Source organism: Mixophyes fleayi, chromosome 3 (genome assembly GCF_038048845.1).
Source record: "Mixophyes fleayi isolate aMixFle1 chromosome 3, aMixFle1.hap1, whole genome shotgun sequence".
NCBI lineage: Eukaryota > Metazoa > Chordata > Amphibia > Anura > Limnodynastidae > Mixophyes > Mixophyes fleayi.
In genome coordinates, this window is record NC_134404.1 from 138,742,331 (window position 1) to 138,758,407 (window position 16,077).

The following is a 16,077-nucleotide window of genomic DNA, read 5'->3' on the forward strand; positions in this document are numbered from 1 at the left end:
GTCTCTCTAGGCCCCCCTCCACTTGTATAAAATACTAAAAAATTCAGCCATTATAGACTGTACAATATTAATTGACATGGAGAAAGCCAGTTTGGTTTCTGTCTCTCTAGGCCCCCCTCCACTTGTATAAAATACTAAAAAATTCAGCCATTATAGACTGTACAATATTATGAAAAATGGACAAAGCCAGTTTAGGGTCACTCTGTCTATGACACCCTACCCTTAAGGATAAATTGCCCTAACAGCAGCCTTTCAAGATGGTATGTGATATGGAAATGCCACAAGTCCCTTTCCTCTTTGGGGGTAGATTGCACCCTACACTTACATAGAAAGTTTTAAAAAGATGTTATCGGCATCATCTTCAGCTTCATCCTCACCCTCATCAGTGTTATCGTCATCATCACAGACTATCAATTCATCGCCGCTTGAATCCGCCATTAGAGAACAGTCAGTGCTTGCATGTCTTGGATGGTGAAGGCCTTCCTCGTGGAAGATGTAGTTCATTTTTATAAACATCATTTTCTCCACATTTTTGGGAAGTAACCTTCTACGGCGATCACTGACTAAGTTCCCTGCTGTGCTGAACACTCGTTCAGAGTACACACTGGAGGGTGGGCAGCTTAGGTATTGCAAAGCAAGTTTGTACATGGGTTTCCAAATAGCTTGCTTTTCTTCCCAGTAAGGAAAGGGACTGTCTGACATTTCCATATCAACTACCTCTTGAAAGTAATCCTCCACCATCCTTTGCATGTTTATACTCATATTGGATGGACTTATGGGCAAAGTGACACTTTGTTTTGAAAAATCCTTCAAACCAGCCCAGATGTTAAATTGTTCTCGTCTGCCCCCTGTGTCTTCCCTGCTTCTTTTTTGGAAATTTAATTTTTTACGAGCAACAGCTTGAGAAAGTGAAGGAGGACACGTCGTCAAGCCGAGGCCCAGTTCAGCGGCCAACTTGCTGAGCAATAGCTCCTTGCAAAAGTTCACATCTCGCTCATTTACAAGTAAAGACTCAATGTAGGTTTTAAACCTTGGATCAAGCACAGTGGCCAAAACGTACTGATCCGAGTTCAAGATCTTAATAACTCGAGGATCATTGTGAAGCGAATTAAGTACTTGATCGACAAGGCCAACATACTTTGCTGAATTGCTTGCTTTCAGCTCCTCCTTCATTTTCTCAAGCTGCTTTTCCAATAGTCTAATTAAAGGAATGACTTGGCTCAAACTAGCAGAGTCTGCACTGACCTCACATGTCACAACTTCAAATGGTTTCAGCACCTTGCACAGCACTGAAAGGATTCCCCACTGTGCAAGAGTGAAATACATCCCCCCTCCTTTCCCAATGTCATGACTTGTGCAATATGCTTGGATGGCTTTGCGCTGTTCCTCCATCCTCTGAAGCATGTACAGGGTGGAATTCCACCGAGTTACCACCTCTTGCTTAAGTTGGTGGCAGGGCAAGTTAAACTGCTCTTGGAGCTGCTGTAATCTCCTACATGCTGTGGCTGAATGCCTGAAATGGCCTGAAATTTTACGGGCCACCGAAAGCATCTCCTGCACCTCACGGTTGTTTCGTAGGAAGCTCTGCACCACCAAGTTGATGGTGTGAGCAAAACAGGGAATATGTTGGAAATCACCCAGCTGTAATGCTCGCACTATATTGTTGGCGTTATCTGAAATGACATACCCTGGGGAGAGTCCGAGTGGTATAAGCCATGCATCAATCACATCTCTCAGTTTGCGTAACAAATTGTCAGCCGTATGCCTGTTAGTGAAGCCGGTGATACAAAGAGTGGCCTGCCTGTGACAAATGTTACGTAGTGGTGTACATGCTGCTGCTGTTCCTGCTGGTGAAGGTGAATGACCAACCCAGTGGGCTGTCACAGTCATATAGTCTTTGGTTTGGCCACTTCCACTTGTCCACATATCTGTGGTTAAGTGAACAGTGGGCAGAATGGCATTTTTCAGCGCAATCTCTACATTTTTACACACTTTTTGGTATAGTTGTGGAATAGCTTTACGGGAGAAATGGTGTCGCGATGGAATTCTGTAACGCGGACACAAAACCTCAATTAACTGTGAAAAACCAGCTGCGTTTATGGTGGAGATTGGACGCAGATCTAACACTAACATTGCAGCCATGGCGTCTGTGATTCGCTTGGCGACTGGGTGACTGCTGTCATATTTGCTTCCCCTCGCAAAGGATTGTTTCACAGTTAATTGCTGAAATGTAGGACTGCTCATTTTATTCACCTGCCTCTGGGATGACGATTCACCCCCAGCAGCAGCAACAGCAGCAGCAGGACTAACGCTTTCTTCAGAGGAATCAATAATAGTGCCGGAGTCATCCAGCCTTAAGTGGGATGCCGGGCTAACTCCGAGCGCTACTGAGGATATTGATGAGGATGGTGTGGTGGGTGTATTTTGTGGCCGTCGGTATGTCGGTGAGCGGAGGGTCTTAGCTGATGAGGGAGTGCTTGTATTCTTTTGGGAAGAACTTTCAGCTTTTCCCAACACTTTGCCATGAACTCTCGTTAAATGGCGTAACATAGACGAGGTTCCAAGATGGTTAAGGTCCCTCCCTCGACTGACTGTGGCTTCACATACACTACAAATGGCTATACAATTGTTGTCTGGATTTGGGTAGAAATAATTCCACACATAAGAAGTGGATTTTTTTGTTTTATGCCCAGGCATGACAATGGCCTTTTTCTTGTCACGTGCCAGAACTGCTGCCACTGGTGCAGGACTTACACAAACAACCTCATCCTCATCAACATCCTCATTAGCGCCCTCGTCGCCTACACAAATCTCCCCCTCATCCTCTTCTAATTCCAAAGTGGCATCCTCAATTTGGGTATCACCGGCTACACTCGGGCTATTAAGGCACACATCAGCAGAATGCTCACGATTAGACATCCCACTGTTGGATGGACTCTCCACAGGGATTGTTGTCATTTGTGAATCAGAGCAAATATTCTCCTGTAATGCCTCACTGGTATCTTGCAGCTCAGCTTTGACGCGTAACAGTAGTTGTGCACCAATTGTAGGCTGGGTAACTTTTTGGGATCTGCCACTAATAGCCAAAGGTGAAGGCCTCATTCTCTCTTTGCCACTGCGTGTGTAGAATGGCATGCTTGCAATTTTTTTTTTATCGTCACTTAACTTTTGCTCAGTTACACTTCGTTTTCGCTTCAATACAGTAAATTTTTTTTTGGTTTTTGTTTTTTGCACTAATTTGAAAACACTCTGTTGTTTGACATCGCCTTGGCCAGATGACGTACTGGGAACACTAACATCAGGACTGGTGACAGAACCTGGTTGCTCATTTAGATCATATGTGGACTGCTTTGAATCCATTGCGTAGATACTGCTGACAGATATGACTTTTGACAGCCAGAAATATTAATGCACAATTAGGGAGGACACCCCAAAAACACAGAGGAGTGCTAAAATTTATTGAGTAGATACTGCTGACAGATATGACTTTTGACAGCCAGAAATATTAATGCACAATTAGAGAGGACACCCCAAAAACACTGAGGAGTGCTTAAAATTATTGAGTAGATACTGCTGACAGATATGACTTTTGACAGCCAGAAATATTAATGCACAATTAGAGAGGACACCCCAAAAACACTGAGGAGTGCTAACATTTATTGAGTAGATACTGCTGACAGATATGACTTTTGACAGCCAGAAATATTAATGCACAATTAGGGAGGACACCCCAAAAACACAGAGGAGTGCTAAAATTTATTGAGTAGATACTGCTGACAGATATGACTTTTGACAGCCAGAAATATTAATGCACAATTAGAGAGGACACCCCAAAAACACTGAGGAGTGCTTAAAATTATTGAGTAGATACTGCTGACAGATATGACTTTTGACAGCCAGAAATATTAATGCACAATTAGAGAGGACACCCCAAAAACACTGAGGAGTGCTAACATTTATTGAGTAGATACTGCTGACAGATATGACTTTTGACAGCCAGAAATATTAATGCACAATTAGAGAGGACACCCCAAAAACACTGAGGAGTGCTAACATTTATTGAGTAGATACTGCTGACAGATATGACTTTTGACAGCCAGAAATATTAATGCACAATTAGGGAGGACACCCCAAAAACACAGAGGAGTGCTAAAATTTATTGAGTAGATACTGCTGACAGATATGACTTTTGACAGCCAGAAATATTAATGCACAATTAGAGAGGACACCCCAAAAACACTGAGGAGTGCTTAAAATTATTGAGTAGATACTGCTGACAGATATGACTTTTGACAGCCAGAAATATTAATGCACAATTAGGGAGGACACCCCAAAAACACAGAGGAGTGCTAAAATTTATTGAGTAGATACTGCTGACAGATATGACTTTTGACAGCCAGAAATATTAATGCACAATTAGAGAGGACACCCCAAAAACACTGAGGAGTGCTTAAAATTATTGAGTAGATACTGCTGACAGATATGACTTTTGACAGCCAGAAATATTAATGCACAATTAGAGAGGACACCCCAAAAACACTGAGGAGTGCTAACATTTATTGAGTAGATACTGCTGACAGATATGACTTTTGACAGCCAGAAATATTAATGCACAATTATGGGGGACAACCCAAAAGCGCTGGGGAGTGCCAAATATGAAGAAAAAATAATAAACCTCTATCCTCCTCTCTGCACTAGCGATTTTGGTTAGAGCAATTGCAAGAACAATATTGTATTCTTTCTCTGTCCCTGCTCTAATTAGCCTATGACTACACCCTGCTCTCTCCCTCTGTCAAATGGCGATGGATTGCTGTGGAGGCGTGTATTTATAAAGTTGAAGTATCGCGAGAACCGAGTCCCGAGATCCGACGACGTCACAATGACGTTCGGCCTCGATTTGGATTCGGAATTGGCGGGAGAGTACCGAGCTGCTCAGCTCGGTACTCGGATACCCAAAGTTCGGGTGGGTTCGGTTCTCGGAGAACCGGACCCGCCCATCTCTATGTGCAATAGACTTTTTTTGTTAGGTATCAAGCTATAAATACTTGTATGAGCTTTCTTTGTATGTTATACACTCAGTGGCCAATTTATTAGGTACACCTGTACACCCGCTCCTTAATGCAAATATCTCATCAGCCTATCATGTGGCAGTAACTCAATGCATAAAAGCATGAATACATGGTCAAGAGGTTCAGTTGTTGTTCAGACCAAACACTAATATGGTGAAGAACTGTAATCTAAATGACCGTGGAAGGATTGTTGGTACCAGATGGGATGGTTTGAATATCACAGAAACTGCTGATATCCTGGGATTTTCACACACAACAGTCTCTAGAGTTTACAGACCTACTCCTAAGTTATTGCTTACAATATACCTTTCACCAAAAAGGGGTTACATTCTCAAATCTGATTACCTTCATCCAGATTCTGAAACTGATCACCTGCAATTATTTGTTGTCCCATTTAAAAAAAAATATGTGACCTATCTCCAACAAATTCTCTCCCCAATGTCTACATTGTCCTCTCCTGACTTAGCAGTCCAACATCCAATATCAGACTGGCCCACAGGGGTGACTGGGAAACCCCCATTGGGCCCCACTGCCAGAATACTCCACCCCCTACACAATGTTGGCACAAGATCGTTTTAAAATTAAATAAAATATAATCAAGTTACATAGGCACCAATGTGGCTCTGCCAATTTCTGCGCTGGCAACATTTTTCTGGTGCTTTAAATCTGGAAGGGGTTCAGGAGTCAGCCAGGACCAAAACATCTGCTGGGCATCTCACAACCTTGCCTCTGTACCTCCTCTACTGGACATTTCCTGAGATCATCTCCACCTCGCCCTTGCACATAGAGCTGTTACTGAAGGCAAATAAGATAAGTTTATCACATAGACAAATCTACTTCACATTTCTATGAGCTATTATTTTCTCCTGCCTGTGCCATTCTTTCTGCCCTTCCTCTGTGTGTATGCTAGTGTATATTTGTCAATAGACTCTGCCAGCCTCTGCCCATTCCCTGTATGTGCCATCCTCTCTGCGTATTCCCTGTGTGTGCCATCCTCTCTGCATGAACTGTGTGCCAGCCACTCTGCTCACCCCTGTGTGTTCCAGCCTCTCTGCCCGTCTCCTATGTGTGCAAGACTCTCTTCCCTTCCCCTATCTGCGCTATCTTCTCTTCCATTCCCTAGTTTGTCAGGCTCTCCCTTTACCTGTCCCAGCCTTTTCTCCCTTTGTGTCTGTGCCAGACTCTGTCCTTCCCCTGTGTGTGCTTATATATATCTGTCCAATGTCTGTGCCAGCATCTCTGCACTTCCCCGGTCTACGCTAGTCTCTCTGCCCTTCCCTTGTCTACGCTAGTTACTCGTAACTTCCGCAACAGATCTGTCTGCTAATTAATCAGGCCCAATGAGTACAACATGGGCAGTAATAGTAAGTTACATACTCTTTATCAGCCACAAGCCAGTGGGAAAATAGAGTAATCGGTACTATCTAAAATGAATTGAATAGAGTGATAGTTGAAACTAGATTGGAGTGGCCAGAAGCTTTTGTCACTAGTCCTCCCCACTATCAGAACCACTCCTAAACCGCCTCTTAACCTGTCACTTTTTGAAACACTTTTGACAAGCAACCTCATTTGTTGTTAGATTCCTGAGATGAGTCAATAATGGAGAGACTGTTGAAAATCTAAGCTCATAATAGAGAGACTATTCAAAATTTTGTAAAGATGAGCAAATATCAGACAGCAACAAAGGACATTCGAAACACAGTTTCCTGAGTTGTTACACTATCTGTTATGATGTTGGACTGGGAGAGTATGTTATGGACTGTAATTTCCTGTGCTCAAGTTGTTTGACAGACAGGTACCATGTGTTGATGACCAGCATCACATCCCTTGGACTAGCAGACAGAGACACTTGGACCCATTGCAGCCACTGCAGAGGAGTCAACAACCCGGAGGAGGTTCAAATTACAGCCAAGAATGACACTCGTGAATTTGTACCGTGACCCCATAGTTGAAGAGAGGTGCATCCAGTGATGCCAGTCCAGTAATAATTTGGAGTTGAGCGGGCATCCATAAGAATGATTGTCATTCTTTGGTGAGTAAGGTTTTAGACCAAACTGAATGCTGGGTGTGCTCTCACGTACCTCAGAAACCAAATTAAGTAGGACTAGTTCTCTTTCCACTATATGTTTCTGAGGTACTCAAATTATGGGATGGGAGGCCAGTAGAGGGAAGGTAATACAACTAGGTCCCTTAGTTTGAAGTCTCTTAATATTCAGCAGACTGATCACTGTTTCATGTATAAATAAACTTGAGTAGTGGGAGACTGAACAGAATGAACAGACAATAGCCTGCCCCATAAATGTTGATGGAAAACTCATTGATGTTATTAGAGTGTATTTAACTAAAAAGGCTGAAGGAGAACGTAAATAAGATTATGTTAACAGATGTAGGATGGTGTTATTGGTAAAAAATGTATTGTTTAAATGTCATATAAGCTATAAGACATGTCTCAGACAGATGGACATGCTAGGCATGAGGAACTTCATTAGAATATTCTGTATTGATGTAACATATTTATTGTACCTTGTATCCTTAAAGATAATGTATTACATAAGTAGGTGAAGGGTATACAAAAGGTTAACTCCGAGCTCCAAAGGTTTATTCCATAGGAAAAGAAAATGGTTTCTATAATTGTGACTCTCTTTTATGGTAACCGGACCAACAACATTGCGATTGTACAAAGGGGAGGACATACATTACAGAAAAAAATGAAACATATTACTGAGATCCTGCAATAAAATTTTAAGGTGTTATCTGTGTATATTCATGATATCATCACTGTTTATGCTAATTCAAGCTGCATATAAGCAAGCTCCTAGGCCATTGTTAAATCTCTATCTTCCCAACAACAGACAACATGACTATCAGAACCTGGGACTAGGACGCGCTTGCAAAATTGTATGTAATGTATTCGGTTTTTATACTTTCCTGTTTATTGTTACATCTTTATGCTTCAGAATGGCATACTGTAAATCCTGCTATCTTTTGCTATTAAATCTCTTTGTGCGTTGGAACCACAATATTCGCATTGGACAATCTTTATTGGTAGCGATAAAACGAACATAACAATACCCTCGCTTCTTTGACAGCGCCGCGGCTGCTGTATAGTACAGTGCCGCTACCTGGGGCATATCGTTAGCGGAAGGGAGGGGTTTCTGGAGACCCAGAATACCCCTGGGTGCGCCACTGCCTCTTGTGTTTTAATCTCATTTTAAATTCTTGAGATCTTTGTATGTTTGTTAATTTGAGTAGTTAAGCTTCATTCTTAAGAGTTCACCCTTTGGAACCCTTCTGATTACCGGAGGAAAATGTTCACTCGAAAAGTGCAATAAGCTGTTAATAGCAGTTTGTGTTCTATAGACATCAGTGTTTAACTTTTCATCTGAGGTTTTGTGAATTGTAAGGTCGAAAAAAATTGATCGTAGTAGCATGGATCTCTGGAGTCAATCTTAGGTTCAACTCATTTGAATTCAAGCACATAAGTGAATTCATGGAAAAGAGAGCCATCTCTTTCCAATAGGATCAGTATGTCATCTATATACCTAAGCCATAAATTAATATGGTTGGTATATTTTTCATTTTCCTCATTAAACATCTTGGGCTAGATTTACTAAGCTGCGGGTTTGAAAAAGTGGGGATGTTGCCTATAGCAACCAATCAGATTCTAGCTGTCATTTTGTAGAAGGTACTAAATAAATGAAAGCTAAAATCTGATTGGTTGCTATAGGCAACATCCCCACTTTTTCAAACCCGCAGCTTAGTAAATCTAGCCCCTTGTCTTTTTCCCACCAACCAAGAAAAAGATTTGCATAAGTCAGAGCACAAGATGTCCCTATAGCAGTCCCCCTGACCTGCAGATAAAATCTCTCATCGAAAATAAAATAATTCCTAGTAAGTACCAACTTTAAGAGTGGTATAATAAAATCACTTAGATCACTCCTAACTTCAATACTGAGGAAATAACGGACTGCATTAATAATATTTTCATGATCAATATTGGTATATAAATGATTCGACATCATATGATGTCAGTTTGGTGTCCTGATTTATTGTGATGTCATGTCATTTTGACAAAACATCGAGTGTATCTTTTACATATATCTTTCACTACATGTTGGCGCAAGTGTAAATCTGCATATTTGCTTTCATTTTCCGTTAATCCCTCTACCCACAAGACAATTGGTCTCCCAGGTGGTTTTAATTCATTCTTATGAATTTTAGGAAACCTATATATTGTTAGGAATTTCTACTAAGACAAATTCATAACCCATTATTAAGACTATACCTGCACTGTATGCACTGTGTATTAAGTCCTTAAAGAGTGTCAAAAATTTAGCTGCAGGGTTATATATGGGACGTTTATAGCAATCAGTATTGTTGAGATGACGATAAACTTCAGCTTTATATTTTGGAGTGAGGCCACAGGACTATATTTCCCCCCTTATCGGAGGGTTTTATTACAATATCTTCCCATTTTTCAATGTCTTCGAGGGCTTTTGTCTCTTCATAACTCAAATTATGACCGTGTTTATAATGGTATTTGGATTGTGACAATAAATCATCAAGAACTTTAGAGACCCAATACCTATTAATTTTTACTTGGGGACATATGAAAATATTGGGAGAGAAGGTAGATTTTTTTCTTTAATTGTTTTCTAGCAAAAAGCATATTGGTGTCCATACTGATTTCTTGACCTGTGCATTTTAGTTCTTCCAATGTCCTAAGGGCTTGTATTTGTTCCTCGGTTTCTAAAATCATGGCTCCCACGATACTATTAATAGTACCAGTACTTGTATTTTGTGCTTCTTTTCTATTCTTAAATAATTTATTGAGGAGAAGTTTCCTAGAGAATAGCATTAGATCTTTTTCCCATTCAAATCTGTTAATGTTTTGAGTTTGGTAGAAGGTGAGACCATACATGACAACTTTTAAGATCTCCTCCCGCGTCATCATAGCCTCGTCCCCACTATAAAATGCCGAAATTCACTGCATTGAATAGCGGGGGCGTGGCTTTAATGACATGAGTAAGCCCTACCCCCCTCCATTCAATGCCAATGAATTTCGGCAAACGCGGGAGCTTTGCCTACTCTACCGGGAGTCCGGGAGGAAATTCGGGAGCTTCACGGGAATTCCAGGAGCGTAGGCAAGTATGGGTGAGACCTCTACTTAAAAGTTCAATATGTAGGGGGCTAAAGGTTTGGTCAGATAAATTGAGCACTCTCAAAGTGCCTCCTAATGTTTCAGTTGTCTGTTGTTCCTCCAAAAGAACTGTGGGGCTTCTTGTCCCTCCATTTGTTTTCTTTTTTTGTACCCCCCTACCCTTTTATTCCCCCCCCTACCTACCCTACCCTTTGTATCAGTTTGAACTTGTTCCACCTCCCCCATGCTGATTCCTTAGGCCTTTTCCCCAAAAAATCACTATTTGAGTAGGAGTTATCCCTGCTACTAGGTTAAGGTATCTGACACTTCCCCTTCTATGGACTTAATTTCTGATGTACTGTATGTTGCAGTAGATTTCCTAGATTTTTGTATATTCCATTTGAATATCCTATTCGGAGTATAATCATTTCTATCACATGTGAATTTTTTATATTTATTGTCTATTACTGATTTTTTAAATTGACTTAGATCACTTTTGAATTTCTCATAGGGTTTCTGGAAATGATCTAATCCTTCATATTCCTTCAGTTTCTCACCAAGTTGGGCTATGTCCAATGCATATTTGTCCAGGAGAAGATTGTCATGTTTTATTAAGATGTTCATTACTTCATTATAAAATCTAGTAAGTAAAAGATCCCATTATTTCTGAGTTTCTCATTTGCCAGTTCAAGCGCTGGATATAGCCTGGGTCTAAGACCCCTTGGTATCATTTTTTGTTTCAAATAATTATTCAACTTTTTCCAAGTTTTATTCCTATAAGTTTTAGTTAGTTTGAACATCACGTCTTTCAATTCAAATAGATATTCTGACCATTCTCTGGTGGTAATGTCTCTACTGAAGGTGTCTTTTCGGAAATCAACATTTGAGTTTTCTAACCACCTCTCCTTTCTCCTACTTAAGTAATTGCTGATACTAAAAGATGCCAGATAAATAATTGTATGATGATGAGCTCACCAAAATTACGTTATACTGTATAGAACTCACAACGCACCAATTCAATAATTTACCCCTATTTTTTCAATTATATAGTCAAATTAAATCAGTGGGGTGCACCCACATATTATAGCATAATTCATTAAACAAAACAAAACAGAGTAAACAGAAAATGTGTTGAATTGGGGCTCTCACTGATTACTAATTTTAATAAAAACATTAATTCCAATCACTGAATCACCATAATTAGCGAAATATTTAAAATCAATGATTATGAAAGGACTTGATTGTATTAATTAACTGTTAAAATACTTCTCTGATTGCACAGGATATTGCAACTAGGTAATTCTTTTAATTCCCTTAGTTTTTGCTATTTCACTCATAAATCCCAGTGCTTGTCAAATTATTTTGTTTCTCCTTTCATGGCATTATCTCTAGGACTATATCATCCCTCACCCATCCTGCAACACACACCTCTGTCCACATTGCCCCTTCATTACTTCAGTCATCTCTACTTAACACTCATGAACTCTTTTCCTATTTAAATTTAATAACTTTAACAGCCTCACCATGTCGCCAGAAACACATCTTACAATCATCTTTCCTACATTTTTTCCTCCCTGCTTCTATTGGCTGGTGATATATCACCTAATCCAGGTCCCCCTCACTTCTCCCACACATATATATCTGAACGCTACAGAAATCCAGCAAACCTGAAACGCATCCCTCACTTCTTATCCTCTGACATCCCCACCATCATCATGGGTGATTTCAATATCCCTATTTCTAATCCGTTTCAATGCTGTTTCCAAACTACTCTATCTAACATCCTCACTTGACCTCTCCCAGTGGATTGAATCCGCTACTCATCAGGATGGCCACTGTCTTGATCTTGTTTTCTCTAGACTATGCTCAGTTTCTGATTTTCCTTAACACTCCTTTCCCCCTCTCGGATCATCACCTTATTAGCTACGCGCTCACCCCCAGTTCTTTACCCTCCCCAGTGTCAAACTCTTCCAAACCTCCTCACAACCGTAGGAATATCAACTCTATTGATCTTCAACATTTTTCCACCTCTCTCCAACACCTTCTCTCCCCAATTTCTACATTCTCCTCCCCTGATAGGGCAGTACCCCATTGTCACCAAACCCTAGCAACTGCCCTTAATCAAGTGGCTCCAGCAACTCTACATATTCCGCGTAGACTTTGTTGCCAACCTTGGCAGTTGGCACACTAAAGTAACACGAACTCAACAAAAACGTTCTCGTAAAGCAGAACGTCACTGGCGTAAATCTTGTACCTCTAATGATTTCATCACATATTCTGGTATCTACCACTTCTATAGAAATTCTCTGGACACTGCAAAACAAACATATTTCCAATCTCTCATCTATGCTCAGGCTTCTAACCTCAAATGCCTTTTTAACACATTTAAATCTCCAAACCACAAACCACTTTTTCTCATTGCAATCTGTCTGGACCAATATGCAATATGTGCCACTTGTAAGCTTGTGAGCAAGGCCCTCTTACCTCTTTGTCTGTCTGTTAATAGTAATACCCAGTCTCATTTTATTACGGTGTTGTTCCCATTTGTAAAGTGCTGGCACTATATAAATAAATGCCGATAATAATGAAAGATTTTTTCTCAGCCTGTTCTGTATGTGCTCAAAACAAGGTTTTTTTTTAAAAAGCTCTTCAAGTTCCTCTGTTTTCCTATTCCTGCTCCTGTAAAAACGTGGACCCAAATTTTGTAGATTTTATTGATCTAATACTCCCTACAGATTTCACCATTAACTGGGTTGTGATTTACCACTTCACTGGTCATTTGATTCCTCTTATGGCATTGCTATTGTGGCTGTGCCTTCTTTTCCCATGATAGCGAATAGTTTCATAGTTTTCATATATGTAAATATATGTATGAATTTTTTTCCCTCTGGTGTAGTCCAAGAGGGCCCAGTGATATTCGCCCGTCATGCTTCCGTTCCCAAATCTAGGGAACCAGAGAGAGTCGGCACTGGAGGCTTTCCAATTAGGTAAGGAAGGGTTCTGATTAAATCAGAAGGTGCGTTGCCTTCTGGAAGTCTCAGGAGGACGTGCACCACATTTGTGCTCAGTCCAGAGCTTCCATACCTAACACTTGTCCTAAAATATTTCTCAAATTCCCTCAGACACTCACCCCCTCTCTGGGAGCACCAGTGATCCACTGCTAATCGAATGTATAAGAAAACCCTGACTAAAAATGATTTACTTTGATTTATTGATGTAAGCGAGGATGGTGCAGCCCTCTGCCGGAGAGGAAGACCACATAGTGCACGTTTTTTTTTCTCTCATGTGATGCTGCCACTGCATGACCTCCCCACGTGTGGAAGAGGCCATGTAATGGGAAGTTTGGCAGGAAAACAATAAAATCAAGTTTAAATTTATTCTCTTTTACAGGACTCTGCACTCTTTGTACTCTTTCACAGGGATAACTTTTATTAGGAACAAATTTTGGGAAGGATAGGTGGGACAGGACACATGGGATTATTAAGGTGCTTTTATTCACACTTGCCAACTCTCCCTGAATGTCAGGGAGACTCCCTGAAATAGGGGTGATCTCCCTCACTCCCTGAAGAGTCTGGCATTCTCCCTGATGCTGAGCCAGTACAAGACGTGGTTGGCTTTGCCATCTGTGGCATGATGACACAGTTCAGAAATTGTGTCCTATGTCCATGTATTGATGCCTATGGAGTCCATTTAATCAAAGACTGACAGGTAAGACAACATGACTTTAGTAATGGAGACAGAAATGTAAAAGACACTTCAGTCTTTAGAGATTCATTAGCTGCTTTTCTTTAATGCATAGTTGCCTAGTCTCCCGTAATGTCCGGGAGACTCCCGCATATGTGGGAGACCTCCTGGGCTCCCGGGAGAGCAAGGCAACCTCTCGGTTCTCGCCCCCGCAATAGATAAGTAGCGGAGCGGGGCTTAATGATGCAAATATCACATCATCTTAGCCCCGCCCTCTGCTGTAATTGTCCAAAATCGTGACAATCGCTCAGGGGACAGGGCCAAAATGATGCAATTCGTCAAGCCCCGCACGCCCACCTCCCCTTGGATCTCCCTGAAGCCAACGAGAAAAAGTTGGCAAGTATGCTTTTATTATAATAATTATAATTAAGCAACACATGAATCGATTGAATCAACTATACACTAGTGGTAAAAACAAGATGATAATAATTTAAGATTAAATCAGGACAGTCTATTGTGTCTTAGTTCTCTAATTAGTTCATTTGAATTGTAATGCTTCCTTTGGCATTGTTATTCAAACCTCCCCGTGACTAAATGTCTGGCTGTGGCACTAGGAACCAGAGGAGAGACACCAGGAATGGTTACTTTGCAACATAGAGCAGAAGTGTGTTATGAAAGAGTGACAGTCATGGACCCAGGATAAAGGGAAGGAGATCCTGACATCCCCCCAGCAATCTTGGAAACAAGTCCGTGACCTATTGCCATGAGGGCCAAAGAACATCATGACAGAGAGAATATGAGTGAAATGGGACAGATTTGAGCAAGAAATTACATCAGAATGTGGCTGTATGATATAGAGGAGATTTCAGTCAGGTGGGATATACCACATTACCTCAGAATATAATGGTATCACTGAGAGACACAGCAACTGAGTAAGTGACCCAGAGACATTCTGCTAGAAACAGAGAGGCAGCAAACATAGAAGGGGCTGAGAGAACACTATCAAGTAAGTGTCAGAGCCCAAGCAAATGAAGAGTCATCCCTGCAGAGGAGGTGTGATCAGGGCTGAGAGGACACTAGCATGGATAGTGCCAGAGCCATGTATGTGATGTCATCCCCGGAGAGGAGAGCTGAGTGAAACACTGCTGAGAGAGAGTGGATGTGAGCTGAGGTACCATTTTCTATTTTGCAATATAAAGATGGTCTGGCACCAAGTTTCTGTGAAATGTATTGCACTGCACCACACAGCAACAACACCAGTGTCCCCGCTTACCAAATATTGCTGTAAAACCTGCATGTGTATTGACTCTCTGGTCACTTGTGCCAACACCAAGAGCTAGCCTAAGTGCAGGTAAGGAAGTGCATTACCCACCAGGACCCCACAACACCACTTCACGTCAGCCAATCACAAGGAGTTTTCCATGTTAGCTGCAATGTGATTGGCTGACGTGAAGTGGTGTTGTGGGGACACCCTGCCATGATTATACATTAATAGGCTTCTTTTCCATGTTGTAACTAATTTGTGATAATTTGAAATTGTACATGTAGATTTTGGGAATACCATTTTCCTCTACCAAATATGGCAACTCTCCATTTTTTTTAATATTAAATAGTATGTTATTGATTTTCCAAATATTAGGGGATACAGACATAAAAAAATGGGATAGATGTGGGGGAAACACCCACGGGAAAGTTAAAACAGATCATTTCAAAACTACATTGCGTTTTTGCTACAATTTTGGATATAGTCAGAGGTATGGAATTCTTCCACTGTTGAGCTGTTGCTGCTCTCGCTGCAATAAAAGTATTCCAGTTACATATATTTCATATGGAGGAAATGTTATAGGGAATATATGAGGAAGAGTTGTGTTAGGAGATCCCAATATTAAATCCTGTAAATTGTTTATTAAGATCAAAAACACCTGACCACAGAGGTTGTATGCCAGGCAATTACAGAATATGTAAAAAAAAAGCTTTGATTCAGTTTGCTGGGTGATAGTCACATTCCGCGTGTCATGGATCTTTCTGCTTTAATTCCTGCATTATTTTAGCTTACTGGACAACAGTGCCACCTTGTGGTGATAAATCTGAACTTTGCAACTAGTATTTTAACATTCTATGACACTTGGATACTTATATAAGTTTATCAAGGGAAAACAACAGAGTTGCTGTGACTCGCTACTG